Here is an 18,149-nt window from a genome sequence, read left to right on the forward strand (position 1 = left end):
TTTTTAATGGGCGTTGCCAGAATTTGCATGCTAACCATCAGGAGCAGGGCACTGCACCTTCTGCGTGGCCTCGCTCACCAGTTTCGCCGTTACATAATCGTGCAATGTCCGATTTAGCTGTTCTCTGGCCTACAATGATGTCACAAGTTCACAGTTTTATATGAAAATTTGGCGAAGATAAAATACTTTTACAATTGAATTGGACAGCGAAATTACTTGCAGTAAATTAATTATAACAGCTATTAATTGAGAGGATCCATGATAAGCGCTGTGCTTTAACCGAACTCACGCAAATTTGAAAAGAAATAAGGACGTGAAATGTTTGAAACATAGGAGTCACCAAAGGACCAGATATTATAGATTTATTTCCTTCAGTACTAACGTAATAAGTCATCTTTCCATCGTCTCAAGCTAAGCGGCAAATTGATAATATACCAATTAGATATGCATGCTCAAAAACAGCCGCATAAATGATTTCTATACAAAGAAACACCTATAAAAGGATGGCAGCTGAAATCATTTTTCGACTAAATTATACTTTCTTTGCAAACACAGCAATTATACACAGTATTCCAATATCCCGACAGATTGCCTGAAATACATATTTAATGAAAAAATTTAACTTTAGCCTCATTAAATTTTTTCCACGAGGTTGAATATGCATTATGATAAGCTGACGGTTTAAAACAGTGAGGGTAGCGAGTAAATTACTTACATAACTAAGTAATAATTACCATACTTTTATAAATTCTCATCCATATCATAAGAAGCCTTAAAATAAATTTTTGCCTACGATGTCCCAATAAACAAAATGATATAAAATAAATACCTAGGACTATCCTTCTAGATTTATCCAGATAGTTGGGAGGATTTCAAGTTTTCCCTCATTTTTCCATAAAAAAACAGAGTTAGTACTAGTTTCCAACTTTCTTTTCCTGCACCCAAACTGCATGACCTTATTGCAACTCTAAGAGGACGAACAGAGATGTGCCGGTGAGGAGATAAAAGGTGAACTCATCCCGGTCGCACGTGACGCAAGAGAAGGGTGAACTGCTTTAACCTCACAACTGACGGAGAAAGCGTTGCTCTCGACGCCCTTCAACGCGCGCACTCGGAAGTCCTTCCATCGATGAATATGTGTATTCAACCATGCAATGAGGGTACTCAGTATAATTGAGAGGAACGAGAAAAATTCTGCACAATGAAAATCCGGGTAAGGTGAGATTACTTGATAAGATTATATGTCGGAAAAAATAACCAGTACATCTTATAGTTCGCATTTCTGAGAGGGTAATGAGGAAAAAAAGCAGCCATGTAACGCGAAGCATTTATGTCGTCGACAAAGGAGCCACTGCTGACCAATAGATGCTGCAGACAAATGAAAACAGGAGTATTGAAAATAAATAGTTTCTACAGAATTTTGTCTTCCTCTAAAGTTAAAATAGAGATATTTGAAAGAAAATACACCAAAACAAGCCTGTCGACCTCTTAGCCATTTATTAAGAAATAGGATGATGCAAAGTTTCGAATTATTGAAGAATGATACCGGGAAAAAGCACAGTGAAAAGATTTTCATCAACATTTTTACCAATCACGAGAAACCATAGTCGCAGGTTCCAACAAAAATACAGAGAAACATGATAATTTTCGGATATCATAACGCATTTTTCTGGGTATAAATTTTCATTTGAAGCCTCCCACTAACTGCATAAAGCTCCAACCACAGCCATTTCAATTCCACCTCTGCCTCGGGGTACTTCCACCACGCGTGGTAAGAGGCAGATGAGATCATCGCCATTAGAATTACATCAATTGAACAGCAAGGCCTTGCTCACATCAACTAATCAAGGAAAGCTCCGCGAGCTTCCTCCGGAGAAGAAAGACTCTTCTTTTGTGGAATCTGCATCTTTTAAAAACTTATTGCATCGTTTGTCTCCCAAGATGATACACAAGGAAAAATCAAAGACCGGTCTAAGGCCACGCCAACTTTCTTCCCATTTGTTCACCTTCCCTTTGCAAAGTTAAAGCTTTTGCTATTAAATGAGTTTCATCTCTCATAGAACTTCGGAAGGAAATCGCGTCGACATCAAAATCAAGATTACAAAGAATTATAAAAAATCGTTTAGAGAGATAATAACCATGACGCAAAATGATGGCCACTAAAATAAGAGGGAGTAATCACTATTAAACAGAAAACAAAGTTCCAAGTCTGATAACCGTCTCCTCAAGCGAAATCTATCGCTCAGCGAAAACAAAGTCCATGACACTATTAACAAAGATGTTGTACCACACGATAATTAAAGCTTCAAAACATTTTACTCAATCATCGGGTGTCACAATAGTGTGACACTGGCTGTTAACCTGAGATCACACGTGACTGCAATTCGAAGGGTAAAAAAATGCTAGTAATATTAGTAAAAATACCATCCCTTCCACAGAAATTATAATTTATTTCTCTAACAGGGGTAAATGAATTACGAACAAGGTGAACACAAGGATTGCGGATAAGATGAGTCGGGATAATGCAGGATATACATGGCAACGGACTATCTTGCGAAGGAAAACGCAAAGCTCTTACGACACGCTTGTGTATTCAAAACAGATACAAATGAGGAGGACATAAAGATAGGCAACAGAAGACAGCGCTTGGAGTAATTAGAGGAAGCAATGAATAGAAGCGTACAAAGTCATAAATGTTATTTATAAAATTAAAATAACTACATATAATTCAATGCATGCGTGAATAAAAAATATAAAAAAATAAAGGCATGGACATAAGGACTACGGCGAAAGATAGAAAAGGTAGACAACAAGCCTCCAATAAGGCAATGCATCATACTTGATTGAACTTTTATAATTTTCGAGGGTTAAAACCTTTAATATCAATTTCATATTGCTAGAATCGATTGGTAGTATTCTGTCCAAACCAAAAATAGGGAGAAGATCAGAAAAGAGTTCCATCGGATAGATTGGTTACCATTTATGTTAAGAATTTTGTTCGATTTTCCTAGGTGACAAAAGGTCTCTCGAACATGAAAATGGACGTTAGAAGGCCAAAGCCTAAATAAAGCAACATAACTGGCAGGCAAAACATCTAGAATATGAGGATCTTCGACTAGTAAGGTAACATTATTGCAGAGTATTATCCATAAAACATGTCTTGAGCAAAATAAAACTTACGAACTGCGGCATCGCCCTTCCAGTTTATAGTGAGTTATTTTATTAGGTGCAAAAATAATAAATTGGTTCAACCCTTATTAAATCACAAGCAATTGTATTGAATAAAAAATTTAAAAAAGATAAAATTTCATTTTTATGCATATAAATGGACAATTTTTATTCGAAAAAGGAATCCATTAAAAAAAATAGTACCTTGAAATGAATGCCTAACATTAATAACATAAGAATGTTTGCAGGACGATACGAAGACATACAGCAAGATCTGAAGTAGTCGTTTATTAATTTAAACCAATATAAGGATTAATCTCCGGTCCAAGTGTATCAATGCTAATATTAGTAAACAGCCAGAATCTGTGACGAAAAAAAAACTGACGTCATGGAATCATTATGCGCATTTTGCAGGAATACCAACGCTGGAAAGTACCAACCAACGGTTCCTGAAACATAGTGCAACGCACGCGCAATGATAGTGCAATGCGAATCAAAAAACCTTCATGCAAATGAGCACGAGCGTTTTCAAGCGAGTGCAGACGGTGATCGAGGGAAGATGACTGTCGACGAGTTCCATCACGCGAGGAGACTAGGATTAGTATAATGAACCATTCTAATTGCCGGCGACGGATGGTGAAACATGCCTAGCCTCGGGAGAAACCAAGGGCCAGCACGCAGGAAGACGCAGATCGGAGCGCGGGGCGTAGACGTATCAAGAGATGGCGAGAGACTGAGATGACCGGTTTTAGGGCTCTATTCGATGGGCGGAGGAACGTAAATGGGGAAGAAATAGTCTTGAAGAGATAAGCATGACGAAGACCTTTCTTCACGCAAAAGATTCCCGACAAACACGATTATATTCCACCATACTCTACGTCACGCATGAAAATCAGATAAATTTATTTATTTATTCCTATACCACCGAATACAGCCATTATTGGCAATTTTACATCGGGGTGTGCAACAAATTTAACCACTATACGTGCAAAAACAACCATGCCGTGGATAGGGGCAACCTATTGATTGGTACGCGAGGACTTTATCCCGCCGCCACCGAGGCCGGCAAAAAATGCAAAAGAAATAAAAGCTACATAATCAATATCCGTTTGTGGAATTAATTTGAATAGATATAGAAATAACTATCCCAAACGGGTGTCATTAGCTAGCTAATACGTCATGAAATAATAAGAACTAATGATATTACTACAGAGACAATAAATATATAAGAATGGGATTCTCGCATTATTTTAATGTTGTTCGCTGCTTCAAGACGATCATGTTTATTATATAATGTCAACACGAAAATTCACTCACAAGGCGAAGCAATTAGAAGCAATAAATATATAAAATGATCATCAAATCAGCAAGCGGAAAACATGGAACACTTAAACTCGGGCCATGTGCCTTGGGCGTGTTTTTCCCCCCAACAGATACAGACACGGCGACGGAAAAAAACAGGAAAAGACGATCGGGAGGCATCTCTCCTCTGTTAAGGACACATCGGTAACGAGTGGAAGAGACAAGAGACCTCACCGGAGTACGGCAGAAGATTGAAAACATACGTCCGGGAAACACCCACGGAGTCCCAAGAATCTCGCCACTAACTTGCGAAACCTCCATTGATAAATAATTACCCGATTGACATGATCGGAATATTTTCATCGCCTCAACTTCCTACCGTACGTGAAAACCCGGTCACTTCGCTGGAATGGATGGGTAGGAGAGAGAGAGAGGAGGAGTGTGGAGGAGCCGGTCTAAAGAGACGTGTGGGTGGGAGGGGGAGGAATGCGGTGGCAACCCCATGGCTCCAGGAGGGAAGGAGACGCGGAGATCGCAAGGTATGCTCAAGTGGGGACACGGCGAAGGGGAGGAAGGGTGTGGGGGAGAGCGGGAGGGGTTGGGCGCCGGACAGGGTCAAAGGATGCGCGAAGGCCGCGGCAGGAGAGAGAGTGGGAGGTGGGTTTGAAGAGAGGGGAGGGGGTGGAATGGGGTACTTCCCCTTCTGGGCGTGGAACGAGGAGGGGTTTACGGGGACGATTTCATAAAAAGGACTCCAGCTTCATCGGCCTTCGTTCGTGACGAGTGACTTATTTTAAAATATTGAAATAATCACAAATTAAACCTAAAAATAATGAAATATAATTTATTCGTGTTTATTGGAATAGGTAGATAATCCACTCCATGACTATTGCATCTTGGGATTCTATACTTTTTTGAAACTTATTCTACACTCTATTCCATGCATAAATCTTCAGGGTTTATAAAGTAGACAATTATAAAATTTAGCCCGGACTTCAAATTTTGTGCCAGTATTTTTTAAAAAGGTTTACAAAACTTGTAAATGTTTAATATGATAAAATTTGGTCTTCAACGATTACTTCAGCGCGGGAGGTAATCAAAATACAACCGCTAGAGCGGAAATGATTTGTTATCTTATGGAGGTTGGAAGGTTTCCTCAAAGTAACACGTTAGCATGTAACTTCGTGCATGCACAGTGAAAACATTTCACCCAAAAATAAACTCGAGACTTGATCTGGAATGGAACCCGTATACCTTCGAAATACTGTAATGCAAGCAACTATTTTCCGCACATGCCAATAGGTATCAAGGGGCAACTATGTCCTATTAACGAACATTATATCACGGTAATTGGACTCGGAAGACGGTTGAGATATACCACTTGTTATACCGCGGTTAACTGTTAAGAAATCAATTGAGTTTTTTACTCCACGATTGAGCCGAAGAAAACTCCACGCCTAGTTTCCTAAAAAAATCAATTCGACTTTGAAATGCAGCTTTTGAGCATGGCAAAAATGGCCTAGTACTACGAAACGAAAATATATTTTTCTTAGTAATATAACAAAAAAAAGAACAATGAAATTTCCAATTTAAAATAAAAACATTTCTTCAAATAAATTTATCGCTTCCATTTGGGGAGAAAAGATATTCCCAACCTTATAACTGAAATCGGCCTAGTGTTGATTCCACTTAGCAATTAATATTGGGTATCGTAAACCAACGATTATGACTCAAACCCCACAAATGAGCCCAGCAAATTAAACGTAATTTTTTGTAATGTTCCGAATATGATCTTATTTTAAATACACACTAATTTTAGCAAAAAAAAATAATGCCATAAAGACACAGTAAGACATTTAAGTAGACAAAAGGCTAAACTGCTGCCTATATCGGCTCATGGTCAAGATTCAACTCGGACACAGACTGAACTGATGAAAAGAATGTCCACCAACAGTCCATTGCGCATACTTCCTTTCACAGATACGCAGATGAATATGGTCAGCATTGTGAGATGAGCATATTTTTGGTTAAAACGGGAAATCAAATAAAAACAGGGAAACCAATAAGATAATAATGGTGTATTCCTCCAAACCCAGCCATAGGTAGCACAGTCACGGTAAAAGAAAAGATGCAGACGCAAATTGCAAATGACTATAGCCTCAAAACAGCTGACATCATAATTTCAATTACTTTCTATTCACATAAGGAAATAATCAAAGGCCGACATCATCCAACGTATTTTAACACTGAAGTTGTGCACTAAGTTCACAAAAAATCAACTACTGGCTCATTATTTTAGCACATCGAATACTTTTAATTGTCAAGGACGGACTTTATGTAGCTTCACACAACCAAAGCTCATACTAATGAAAGCTTTTTATGAGTAACTAATGAAGGTATGCCACTCCGATCAACACTTGAGACAACATCCTTGAAACAACACAAACGCACAAAAAACGCTTTAAATCCCTTATCATAGACAAAACTGGTATGGCAGTCAAAATTCAGAGTCGGAATTCAAATAATTCATTGGCTACGAATTATTGAACGGGGATGCGATCGTAAAAAAATTAGCTAGTTCTGCTACACATGGATATGATTTGCAATATACAGGAAAATATCACGACGATACGGAAAAGAATAAAATATAGAGATATATACGCGACGGTAAAGCAACAGGTGAGGAGAAGAAGTTTGCAAAGCTGGACTCTCATCGTCTGAAGGTTCCCTAGCCTCACATCTAAGTCTTCGTTCATACAGAGGGCCTGACATCATCGACCAAGGACAAGAGGCAGGTAAGAATCCAAACACGGCCTAAGAAGGCTTCAGAGAAGTAGCACGGCCAATAGACATACCGAAAACATCGAATGGACCACGTAACATAAGCCCTCAAAAGGGGGGGCTCATTTTTCTCATCGAAGGAGTGGAATGGAACAGAAAACAACGTCCGTTTGACCAATCCGATCATTCGCGATCGTAGTTTAATGAGATTTTAAACGAGTCCTCGACGGCATCAATGGTTTATAATGGGGCGCGCATGACAAGATCCTGATGAATAAGGTGAATGCAGCCACCGAGGCACTTAAAAGTCATTGCAGGAGTCCACAGTGTGCGTGCTGCAAATTTTTACACGATCCTTGAAGCCGATATGAGAGTCTCTTCGTTAGGCGATAGTGGAAATACTTAGATTTCTAACAAACGCTTCAATAAGACAGGTTAATTGATGAGGCGAAGATTCTTCAAAGAATTTAAATTTTCACACGTTGAGTCTCATCAAATAAACATCATGGAATATATTCTGTCCAGTATACATATGACAATCAATTTTATGTTAAATAAACTTCAGACCCATTCATTCACAGGCATCATTTACTTTTCAGCGAAACAATTTCAACACAAAATTATTTTGATCTCCAGAAAACAAGATCATAAACCATTTTCCGCATTTGGTCACGATACCGTGATTAATAATTTAAATCGAACTAGTTTGTCATTCATCACCGCAGAGTGAAAAGAGAAGACGGGAGATGAGAAAGGTGAAACATTAACAATCGCATGTGGCCGACCCGTATAATAAGGGCAACAATAATAATTGACAATAGATTAAAATTTAAGTAACCAAGCATTGATATTTGGAATTATAACAAATGTATTGAATAATAACGTGAATAATGACACAACTTTCATGATTTAAAAAATACCCAAAAGCGGAAATCAGTCGTGAAGACTTCACGACGATTTGGCTTTCCAATGACGAGATAAGCGTAAATTCACACCACTAGCCACACGAATATGCACACAATTCCATCAAATAGAACATAGAAGCAAAATACCTGTGGCAAAATGCCGAAATTTAAAAATGAATCTATAATTTTATGTGATGGAACAGCAGGACTACCAACCAGAGAAATGCCAGACCTACCAAACACTGTGCACTCCCAATTAGCGAGGAAGGCTGTTACCGTGAGCTGTCCCAAAAAGAATGCGTACCAACCCTAATTAATAATGATCTTCAACTTTTCTGAAAAAATGGATGACCAATGGCCATTCGCAAAATAAGCAAATCGAATCTTCAATTTCTCCCAAACTTAAAAAAAAGACGCTTCCAAGCGAACTTTCAAAGTTGACTTCATTAAGGATCTAATGAGGCGGAATCGAAAACATTTCTTGAGCCAGAGGTCTCAATTTCGAGAAACACGAATTTTTAAGCAGAACTTTTTTTTGAATATTCGAAGAACCGACATCAAAAAACTACACCGTTATCGTTGCTTGAAAATTTCTATCTCATTCAAAACTAAAGCCTTCTCAGTCCCCAAGGGTGGAGAATCTGCACGAAAGACGAAAACCTCCAAAAAAAAACCTTCGGATGCTGCACCCTCCCACAAAATGGGGTCAGATACATCGACCTTGGCTTGCTCCTACTCAAGTTTCCTTCCGAATTCTCATCTTCCTCACTAATTCCAATCACAAAGCGAATGAGTGGGCCCAGCTGAGTGCTGGGAGCGGAACAAGAACGCCTTGACTTATGCTAAGAGCCCAAATCCCATCCACCCATTTCATAACATGAGCAGTTGATCATCGCGGAAAGTGAAATCTAAGACAGTAAACAAGGGAGGATATCATAACTTGGTTTAAAATAAAATAAGATTTTTTTCTTGTCCTGACCTTCATTTGTTAATGATTAAAAGTTCCTTCATTTTAGGCCAAATGATGTAAAAGTGTTTTGCCTACCTTTCGGTTTATTTGTAAACCATCCTCAGGGCTTTAAATGAAAAAAATAATTGTACAATATTGATTGATAAATAAAAGGTTACAAGCAATATTTTTTTAATAATATAATAAAAAAAGGGAAGGCACAAGAATTTTGGCCTACCTTATTTTGGCAGAGGATTGTTTATTGATAGTAACTAAGTTATTACCTTACTTAGTTAACATTAATTTCGATTAATTTCATAGAAATAAATTTGACTAAGATTCTCAATGTTCGATATTTTATTAAAATATTGCTTGTAACCTTTTATGTATCAATATTGTACAATCATTTTTTCATTTAAAGCCCTGAGGAATGTTTACAAATAAACCGAAACGTTGGCAAAACACTTTTGCATCATTTGGCCTACACTCCGGGAACTTTTGATCATTAGAATAAAATGTAAATTATTTAAAATATTATTTTCAGGGTCTTGAAATTTTTTAAACGATGCACCAACCCAATGCCGCATTCTTTTCAGTGGGGAAAAGATCACTCAAACAAAAATCTTATTTTATAGAGCAATTTAGCGATCACCACATGAAAAATAATAATTTGTATAAACATGGATAAGAACAAAGAATGCCCATTTCCTGTCAGATATGCTACCAGTAAAGTGCTTTTTTCACAGGTAGTACCAGGCATACGTATGCAATGAATTCGTATCTGAGTGCAAGGATACAAACAAATTAGTAAGCTGAATGGAATTCCGTTTAGCTGATGACTACAATCGAAGTGAACCAGAGATTCGCGCAGCATAAAATAAAAGTAGGTAGATTGAAATATTGATTGCACACACAAATGCTTCAAAAGAACTAAATACAGGACCTGAAATTAATAGAGAAAAATTGGAACCATAGGTTAAATAAATATACGAGATTTAAGGGCGTTCAAAAGTCCTGGTAATAACTTAATAGTACCAATGATTCACTTCTTACATTAATAAAATGAAAACTTCGCAATAGGTTCTCAGGAAGATGCAGTTGATAAAGCGAAGGGGTAAAAAAACATTAATTCAACGTCAGCTGACTTAAAATTGAAACGACTTTCTCGTTCCAACTAAAAATCTACACGTTCATCACTCCGATTGTGTAATAGAAACCCTCAATATGAATATTTGGAATAAAAGAACAACTGACTGGCATAATGGGGCAATAATAGTCATGAAACTTATCCCTTTTCTTACAAAAAGCCAATTCAAACATACTTTAAAAAAAATCCCCGCCTAAACGTTAAGTATCTTACTTTTAATCATAATAAATCTTATTTCTGAGGAATGCCAACAGACCTAATAGTAATTTTAATCACGGAAATAATAGTACCCAACAAATATTCAAGGCATTTATTTCTCTCTTTCAATAGCATTCAATCCACGCACAACTATATAGAAGGCTTCCGTGGCAGGGACTGTCGCTGGTAGAGACCTTGAGGGATTCTAATTAGCCAATCAAAGCAAACTTTGACGCCGAGAGTTTCACTACGCCTTCCTTCTCGCGAGAGATTATTTACACATCCCGCGAAGGACTAGAGATAATGATGCGACGGACGCGCAGACAGGATTCCTCTGTCCATTTACACGCCATTTTAATACACCTACTGTCTTCTCCCTGTCTTCCACCAAGAGTGACGCAATGAATCCTACAGGAAAAAAACCTTCCTCGCTCCGAACATTTTAAAGAAGATTTTTGACATCAAAATGCGATACCAAACACACACACAGCTACGTCCCGAAGGCCCTGGAATCTATCTTTAAAGGCTCTTTAATGATCTTTATAGAAAAATACACATCATTGTTGAGACAAAAACGTCACAACAGAGAACTATTTTCAAACTACAGAATGAACGACGCTCCCAATGTCATTAGAGGACGAAATTCTGAATAATTATTGAGGGTGAAGAAAAAGTAGAAAAATATGGCAGTAATTATAAGTCATAAATGATAGAGCATGAGAAAAGGTTAACATCCAGAGTTAGGCCCGGAAGAGGACGAATATTCTCCCTTAAATTTTCTTCCCTACTCTTTCCTCGAATAAAAGCTAACCATGACATCTGCACTGAATTACGTACAAATAACAGGTGAAATTGTAACAGCTGACCAAGTCCCTGGCTAGATTCAACGTACAATTCAAACTACACGACAAATATAAATGAAATTCCGGTAGTTGCGCTCTATTGACAAACATTCTCTTCGTTGGCTTTGGGTCAAAACGCGGGTATTCATTTCGACGAATCTGAGTAAATACGGCTCGTCGTTCATTAACGACTCGCAGGTACTGAATGAACTAGAGGGACTGCAATTTGAAAAGGTGATTAGACTAACAGGTAGTACTTAGTCCAAGATTTCTTCTGAGCCCTTCATATTAATCAGATGTACGACTAGGAACCAAATTAAAAAAAAATATTAAACCTTTCAATAAATTCACTCGCGAAATTCGCTATTGTTAGATGTGGAAACAAAAATGCTGAAAATATATTAATTACCAATTAACCAATGAACATAATTCCAAAAAAATTATCTCAATAATTCATAATCATTTTTCTTAACACGGAAGTTAACATACAGGATAGAATTCGCCAGAAGCCAGCAATCTTCGGGGTAAGTCTCAACGGTAGATTGATAGAAGTTTCCTACACCTAATCACTAGTATCCACCAACAAAAAGATTCAGAAAATCAGGAAGGGCCATATAATTAAGTCACCACAATACTCGGATAAAAATCTAGTTTTTATAAAGAGTCTTCAGAGGAATTATGAACAAATACATTTTATCTCACAGAAAAATAGAAAAAATGCTATATTTTTAAATGCACCAGGTGCACCCTGACCAACTTATGATAATTCTTGCATAAACAATCTTCCATGAAATACAACATCACTCAATTACATATTTTTAAGCTGGTATTTACTAAAAGAAATAAAAAAATATTTTAAAAAGAGGCAGATTGAAAAAATTGACGAAAGGTGAGGATCATTTCGAAAGAAAACTATAAATATCACCGGCCCAGCCCTGGAAACATTTCGTGGTGTTACCCAAATCCTCGACTCAGTCGCTCAGAGCCAGATAAAAGCTTAGCCGTTTGGCGAAGGTTGTAGTCAAGAGCAGCGGATCGCTAAAGGTAAAAGCCCAACCATGATAACCTTCCCCTAGTTATCCTCGAACCTGACCTCGTCTACCAAACGGGTAGGCGCGCACGGGCGAGTAAACATACCCTGGATTTGGACCGAGGAGAAAAGTCCTTCGCCGATGGACAGATGAAAAGAAAATTTCCATATAAATAGAACATGGGAAATCTAACTTGATCTAAAAAACTTCACGTCTTCGTCAAAATCTATGCGTTGGCGATGCAAGACTATATGCTGGCCTTTGGAGGATGATGGAGGCAAGGTCGTAATAATCTTAGACTAACATTATTCGGTGATCGTAAGGACAGCATTTGAATCAACCTCTACTAAGTGTTTGTTTCAATTTTCAGAGCAGAGTACAGCCCCCTAATTGTAAGTTCCCGTTGGTTTAAAGCGGAAGTTTTGGGCTTGCACTTCAACCGCACAATGATTGTCTGATCTGTACATGCAATAGGTATAAAAGGCACATTTCCGTATAAGAGACTGCTCGCCTCCTGCCAGCAGCAACTATGGCCCAATATAGGCCATGAATTTAAAATAATTACTAGTATATTGACCACATTTTTGAGATATAATAATTTTTCTACACATATTCGAAGTTACCGAAGCCATTACTTTAACTTATCGCACCAAGAATACTTTGATTTCGACTTTACAATATGTAACATAATATATGAAAAAAACACTAGTAGCACCGAAGATAACGATGAAAACTGCTCTTGCCAAATTCTCGCACCGTGGATTAGTGCAGTTTCAATGGATTCAGTTATAGTTCCGTATTTTCCCATTACAATAACAAACGCCCCAAAAGAGGCAGAAAAAGTTGATTGACACCGGACGGACTGCGACGACTCGCCCAGAAAAATACAACCTCTCGCAGAAAAAGAGAAATCCGCCTCCTGAATAAATTATTTAACACTATAAGACAGGCAGACAGTCTCGAGCCCGATACGCGGCCGAAAAATTCTTACGAAATTTTCGAAACTTGAGGTCAAATTTTCGCCGCGGCAAACGTTGATGTCCCTGGTCCAATTTTTACCGACGGCGAGGCCAGGAAATACCAGTGGCCGCTTTCCGAAAGGACCAGAGGAGAAATCTAGCGTATTGGAGGTTTTAATGCGGGCAACCACAGTGCGTGCAACAAGAATAACTGCATACATCAAGGCATCGGTGCAAATCGAGATTCGCTAATGCAACAGAGCGAAATTTAAATTACCAAAACCTTAAAGAAAACCGGCAAGCTATATCCAACAGATTTTGTGCGCATTGATTTATGGCCAAATAGCCAGGTACTCCAGTAATTACAATCGCTAATACAGTGGAATTAGGCTAAATATATGATCGTTATCCATTTAAAAGGACATGAGGATAGGCACGTATTCAAAGCTGGCTTTAGAATAGACAGAAATTTTAACCATATCATTCATTCTGGATGAATCAAAGTGATGGGTACATAGGCAAAAAGAAAATTACTTTCGGAGGCACAGAAAACCACTGCCTCCAATTTACTACCTACTTCCCTCCTATATATTTTACTACTTTCAAATGATTTAAGGATTTTTCCCGACCAAGTAAGCCCCATAGAAATGGATAGAAATAATATGTGACGACATGGTTATGGAGTGGATGAGAGCTTTGCGCGATCAGCAGGACCATCAGGTGCAAAGACTTACGCTGTACCTTTGCAAAGTATTATGAAATTTAAGAACATACCATTTACATTCCAATCCAGTCGCTCCAATAACGAAAGACCGCTAAATAATAACACAAGTCAGCAGCAAAACAATAGCGAGTACAAGATCTAAATCCAAGCAGAAAAAACAAATAATTCTGCATTAATTCGTCATGAAATGTAAACAGTTACTGAACTAATAATTTGCAAGCATCGATCCAAACACCTGTAACTAGACCCCAGACAACGCTGAATATCTCTACCATCGCAAGCAGTCATTGGCACAGGAAAGAATAAAAAAAGACTACCAATAGATAAACGATAACGATAGGTGGCAGAAGTCATCGACAGGGACAATATTCTATCTTGTATGAAACATGCAATAGTTTATGGCACACTTGATTGACGAGCGATGGAGAAACTAGAAAGATGGGCGATCAAAGGAAAAATTAAGTCAGTAGGCACTCTTAGGAGGTGTATGTATCAACATTTAAGACGTAGTACTTTCCCGAGGAAAGGTATCGGTCAAGACTTTTTGAACCGCGGTTAGTTCACCCATCGAAACATAGGCATCAATGGATAAATTGACCAAGTGGATAGCCAAAAAGCCCTCTCCGTGAGTTTTGAAATATCTTGGGATTCGCAGGGATGATGAGAAAAGAGAAGAAAAATCCACTGTACTTACATCCTGAGATTGCAGACTGACGTCGAACCGTTGGTCGAGTTTCAGGTATGGTTCAACTCCTAAACTCCCGAAAAACAGGAACAAACAGATAGTTCTCCCACTTCTCAAAAAAAGTCTCCTCACGAACGATCACCGCTGTCTTCCCTTCCTCCGACGACAACAACGCGACAGCTATTATCCGAGCACGGGATCAAAGACATTCGAGACTTGTGCCCTGATGAGGACTACTATCTGACGAGAAGTCAGAAATTAAAACAAGGGCGCGCGATTTAAGAATAAAGAGTAAAAACTCCCAAACAGAACGACGATCTCCGAAGAGCTTCACAGCGAGCACAGGGCTTTTTTAAAATCAAACTTTTTAAGTCCAGACAAAGGTTTTCGCACACACTCTGGGGGTGACCAAGCGGGGAGAGTACCTCCAGGAGTCCCTGGTCAACACTTTCCTCCCGAAATAAGAAGAATTGGCGTGAACAGCAACAACAACACACTAAAAGTTGACGAGAGCGAAACTTTCGCGGGCAAGGCGATTCGGTTCCCACTCTCCGCTGCTGCTACTGGTTTGATGCTTGCGACAGGCGCGCGACCAGTCCACTAAGCTATGCCCAATTCGTGGCCCCCTCTAGAGGATGTGCAAGGCGAAGTTATATCCACTCCTTCCCCTCCCTCCTTATCTCCACTTCCCCTCTCTTTCCCTCTCCACTTAAATATCCCTTCCGAGAAGCTTTTGCACCTCTTTCCTCCGCGTACAAAAAAATTAAAAAAACCTCACACCCCACACCGATTTCTCTCCAAACGAGTTAAAACGAAAATAAAATAAAAAACGCTTAAAGGTTTAAATACATATATATGCACTCTTATACATACATTCACAAGGAAATATGTATAGCAATGCGTATAAATGTTTTGTTGGTTTTTTAAAAGTCCTCGCCCTTCTTCACACGAAAAACAAGCCGCCTTGTTTTTTTTTATCTGTTTACGATGCGTCCGGGAGACCAACAGGTGGCACTGTAATGGGCGGCTTCGCCGTCGCGCGCGGACCAAGTCGGCGGGGCCAGCTCTCCGGACTTTAACTCCTCGCGAACTACAGACACGGCGGTCTCCGCGTTTACACTCGCGGAAGGCGTTGAGAGCAGCGGGAGAAAAAAAGGCATAAAGTCCCAATGAAATGGCAGAAGGGATCGGTCGAGAAATACGAAGAGAGATGAGATAGCGGAGGGAGATTGGAAACCCTGCTCCACACGCGCGGGAAATTTTACCCGAAAATAAACCCGCGGGAACGAGAAGGCGACCCTTTTTTTTTGCTGCCCGTGCGCGCTGATACCCGCTCAGCGAAGGAACGGCGAGTTGGGAGTGCAGGCAAGCGTCCACACGCAGTGGGAGGAAGAGCGCGACTGAGCAAACGCCAGTGCGGACCCGACCAACTATCCTCTCTCGCTCGAGCTCTCCCTCCCTTCTTCACCCCTCCCACCCGGCCACCCCACCCTCCCCCGCCCACCTCTCCATTAAGTTACGCCTCGGACCCCCACCTCTTATTCAACCCGCTGGACAAGACCATACCACCCCTCCCAATCTACCCCATTCCACTTCCTCGCACCAATCTCGTTCCCTCCCCTCCCCCCTTCACCTTCGTTTACCTGCCTTCCCCTACCCCCCTCTCACCGTCGAGGGAGGAACACACGCATTTCTCCCCACACTCACGCACACACCCGCGGTGAGACACAGAAAACTCCCCAACTCCCGCCTCCTTGCTTCACAACAAACCTTGCCCAACACTTCGTCTTTCCAACCTGCGAAGTGTAAGGGGGGGGGAGGAGAGTGAAGTTTAGCAAGTAGCTTAGGATGAGGGAAGATAAGATTAAGATCCACCGAGAGAAAAATACGAAATGTCATTTTCGCGAAATTTATGAAAAATATGCTCATCTAATTCTTCTTCAGTGACCAGCGGCTACTGCAGTAAACTCTTCGTACTGACTATTCTAGAACAGAAGATTTTTGTAGTAGCATAAATTTATTTAAGTATACTGAGACTAGCCACGGTGATAGCTTTTACGGAGTCACCCGCAATGCACAAATTGTGCGAAAATTCCACAGAGGAAAAATCATTCGCCTTGACCGCGATTCGAACCCGGATCCCTCGATTTCCTAGATCAAAGGACCTAGGACCTAGTTACTAGAGTACTCGGCTGGAAATCGAGGTATTTGGTTTCGAATCCCGGTCAAGGCGAATGATTTTTCCTCTGTGGATTTTTCGCACAAGGAGCATAAATTTTTTAATACAATAATATATATACGTCGTTTTGACATGAAATGATATTATGTTACTTTTACCAAAATAATCGTCATAAAAATTAAAAAAATTAGACCCGTTAACGAACTCCTTTTTGCATTATAAGCAAATGAATGCATTAATTTAAGTCAAATCAAGTTAGTCGCATGGGAATAGCGCTTTGAAGATCGGCTAAAATAGCTGATATAATACTATGATGAAGATATAAGGACTGATTTATTCAAAATCTGTGTACCCTACACTTAATTTTAAACCTCGATGGACGCTGTCAATGATTGCAAAACATTTCTTTCATTAATGAGCGCCAAAAAAATGTATGTTGAACACTGCAATTGCGGACACTTTTTTCGGTAAAGGGGCGGGGAAACTATCACAAGGTGATGACAGGATAGAGGGGGACCTTTAAAAGAAGCGGTAGGTTATGGGTAACGGGAAAAAACATTCATTATTAGTTTTTTTCTTCCCTCCACAGTCTTCTTATGGGTATTGCGGAAAAAAATCCACCACGGACAGTCAGGCGAGATCCAAATGAATAATACCCTTATTCGACACATATCGGGCCGCCTTCCACCGATAGTCAAGCGGTTGCCTTCTCGGTCGACTAGTTCGTTGGAGCGTTTGTCCCCCAGGCAGTCAGTGTCGTTTGACGCGACAGGGCGATCGCGCGGAGAGGGGAGTCGTCAAAGAACTTAAACGAGAATGGAAATGGAAGGGAATTTCCTATAGCCAGACACCGAACGACCACGGAAAAACCAAAGATGCCAAACTGCTTGCCTTCGTCTACTTAGATTCACGACTAACTACCGTGAGGCGAAAGAGTTGCTACACGCTTCTTAAACTTGACGATTTAATTTATCTCGGTAATGAAATGCCGAAGCAAAAAAAACATCACTGAAAACGTTACACATCGTGGAAAGCTTTAATTATGCGGCGTGCATGTAATCTCAACACAGAGGACAATAGGTTAAACCGCATGGGATGAAGTGCGACAGTAATTGCTGAAAAAATTGAAAAGAAAACCAAAGTAGTAATTGACGGTGAGATTTAAATCATCTTAATAAAGAGGAAAGCCATCCGGCGAGGTGATTCACCAATGTCTCTAAACATCACATTTTTTCACACATTGGGTGGATGTGACTTAAATTCCCTAAGATGGCATCTA

General features: G+C 39.6%; 1 protein-coding gene across 4 annotated transcripts in view; it reads right to left on the reverse strand.

Moving 5' to 3' along the window:
* The window catches only part of LOC124158895 (elongation of very long chain fatty acids protein AAEL008004-like), a 126,767-nt gene extending 110,670 nt beyond the window's left edge, over positions 1-16,097 (reverse strand). For 3 of the 4 annotated variants that reach the window (XM_046534308.1, XM_046534332.1, XM_046534323.1), the window contains exon 1: positions 14,701-16,096. The gene's annotated coding sequence lies outside the window, so the exon portion shown is untranslated. Of the gene's footprint in view, positions 1-14,700 lie in introns of all 4 variants that reach the window. The other variant, XM_046534340.1, reaches the window with a different exon arrangement.
* Positions 16,098-18,149: the final 2,052 nt, after the last annotated feature.

This window comes from Ischnura elegans, chromosome 1 (assembly GCF_921293095.1).
Source record: "Ischnura elegans chromosome 1, ioIscEleg1.1, whole genome shotgun sequence".
Taxonomy (NCBI): Eukaryota; Metazoa; Arthropoda; class Insecta; order Odonata; family Coenagrionidae; genus Ischnura; species Ischnura elegans.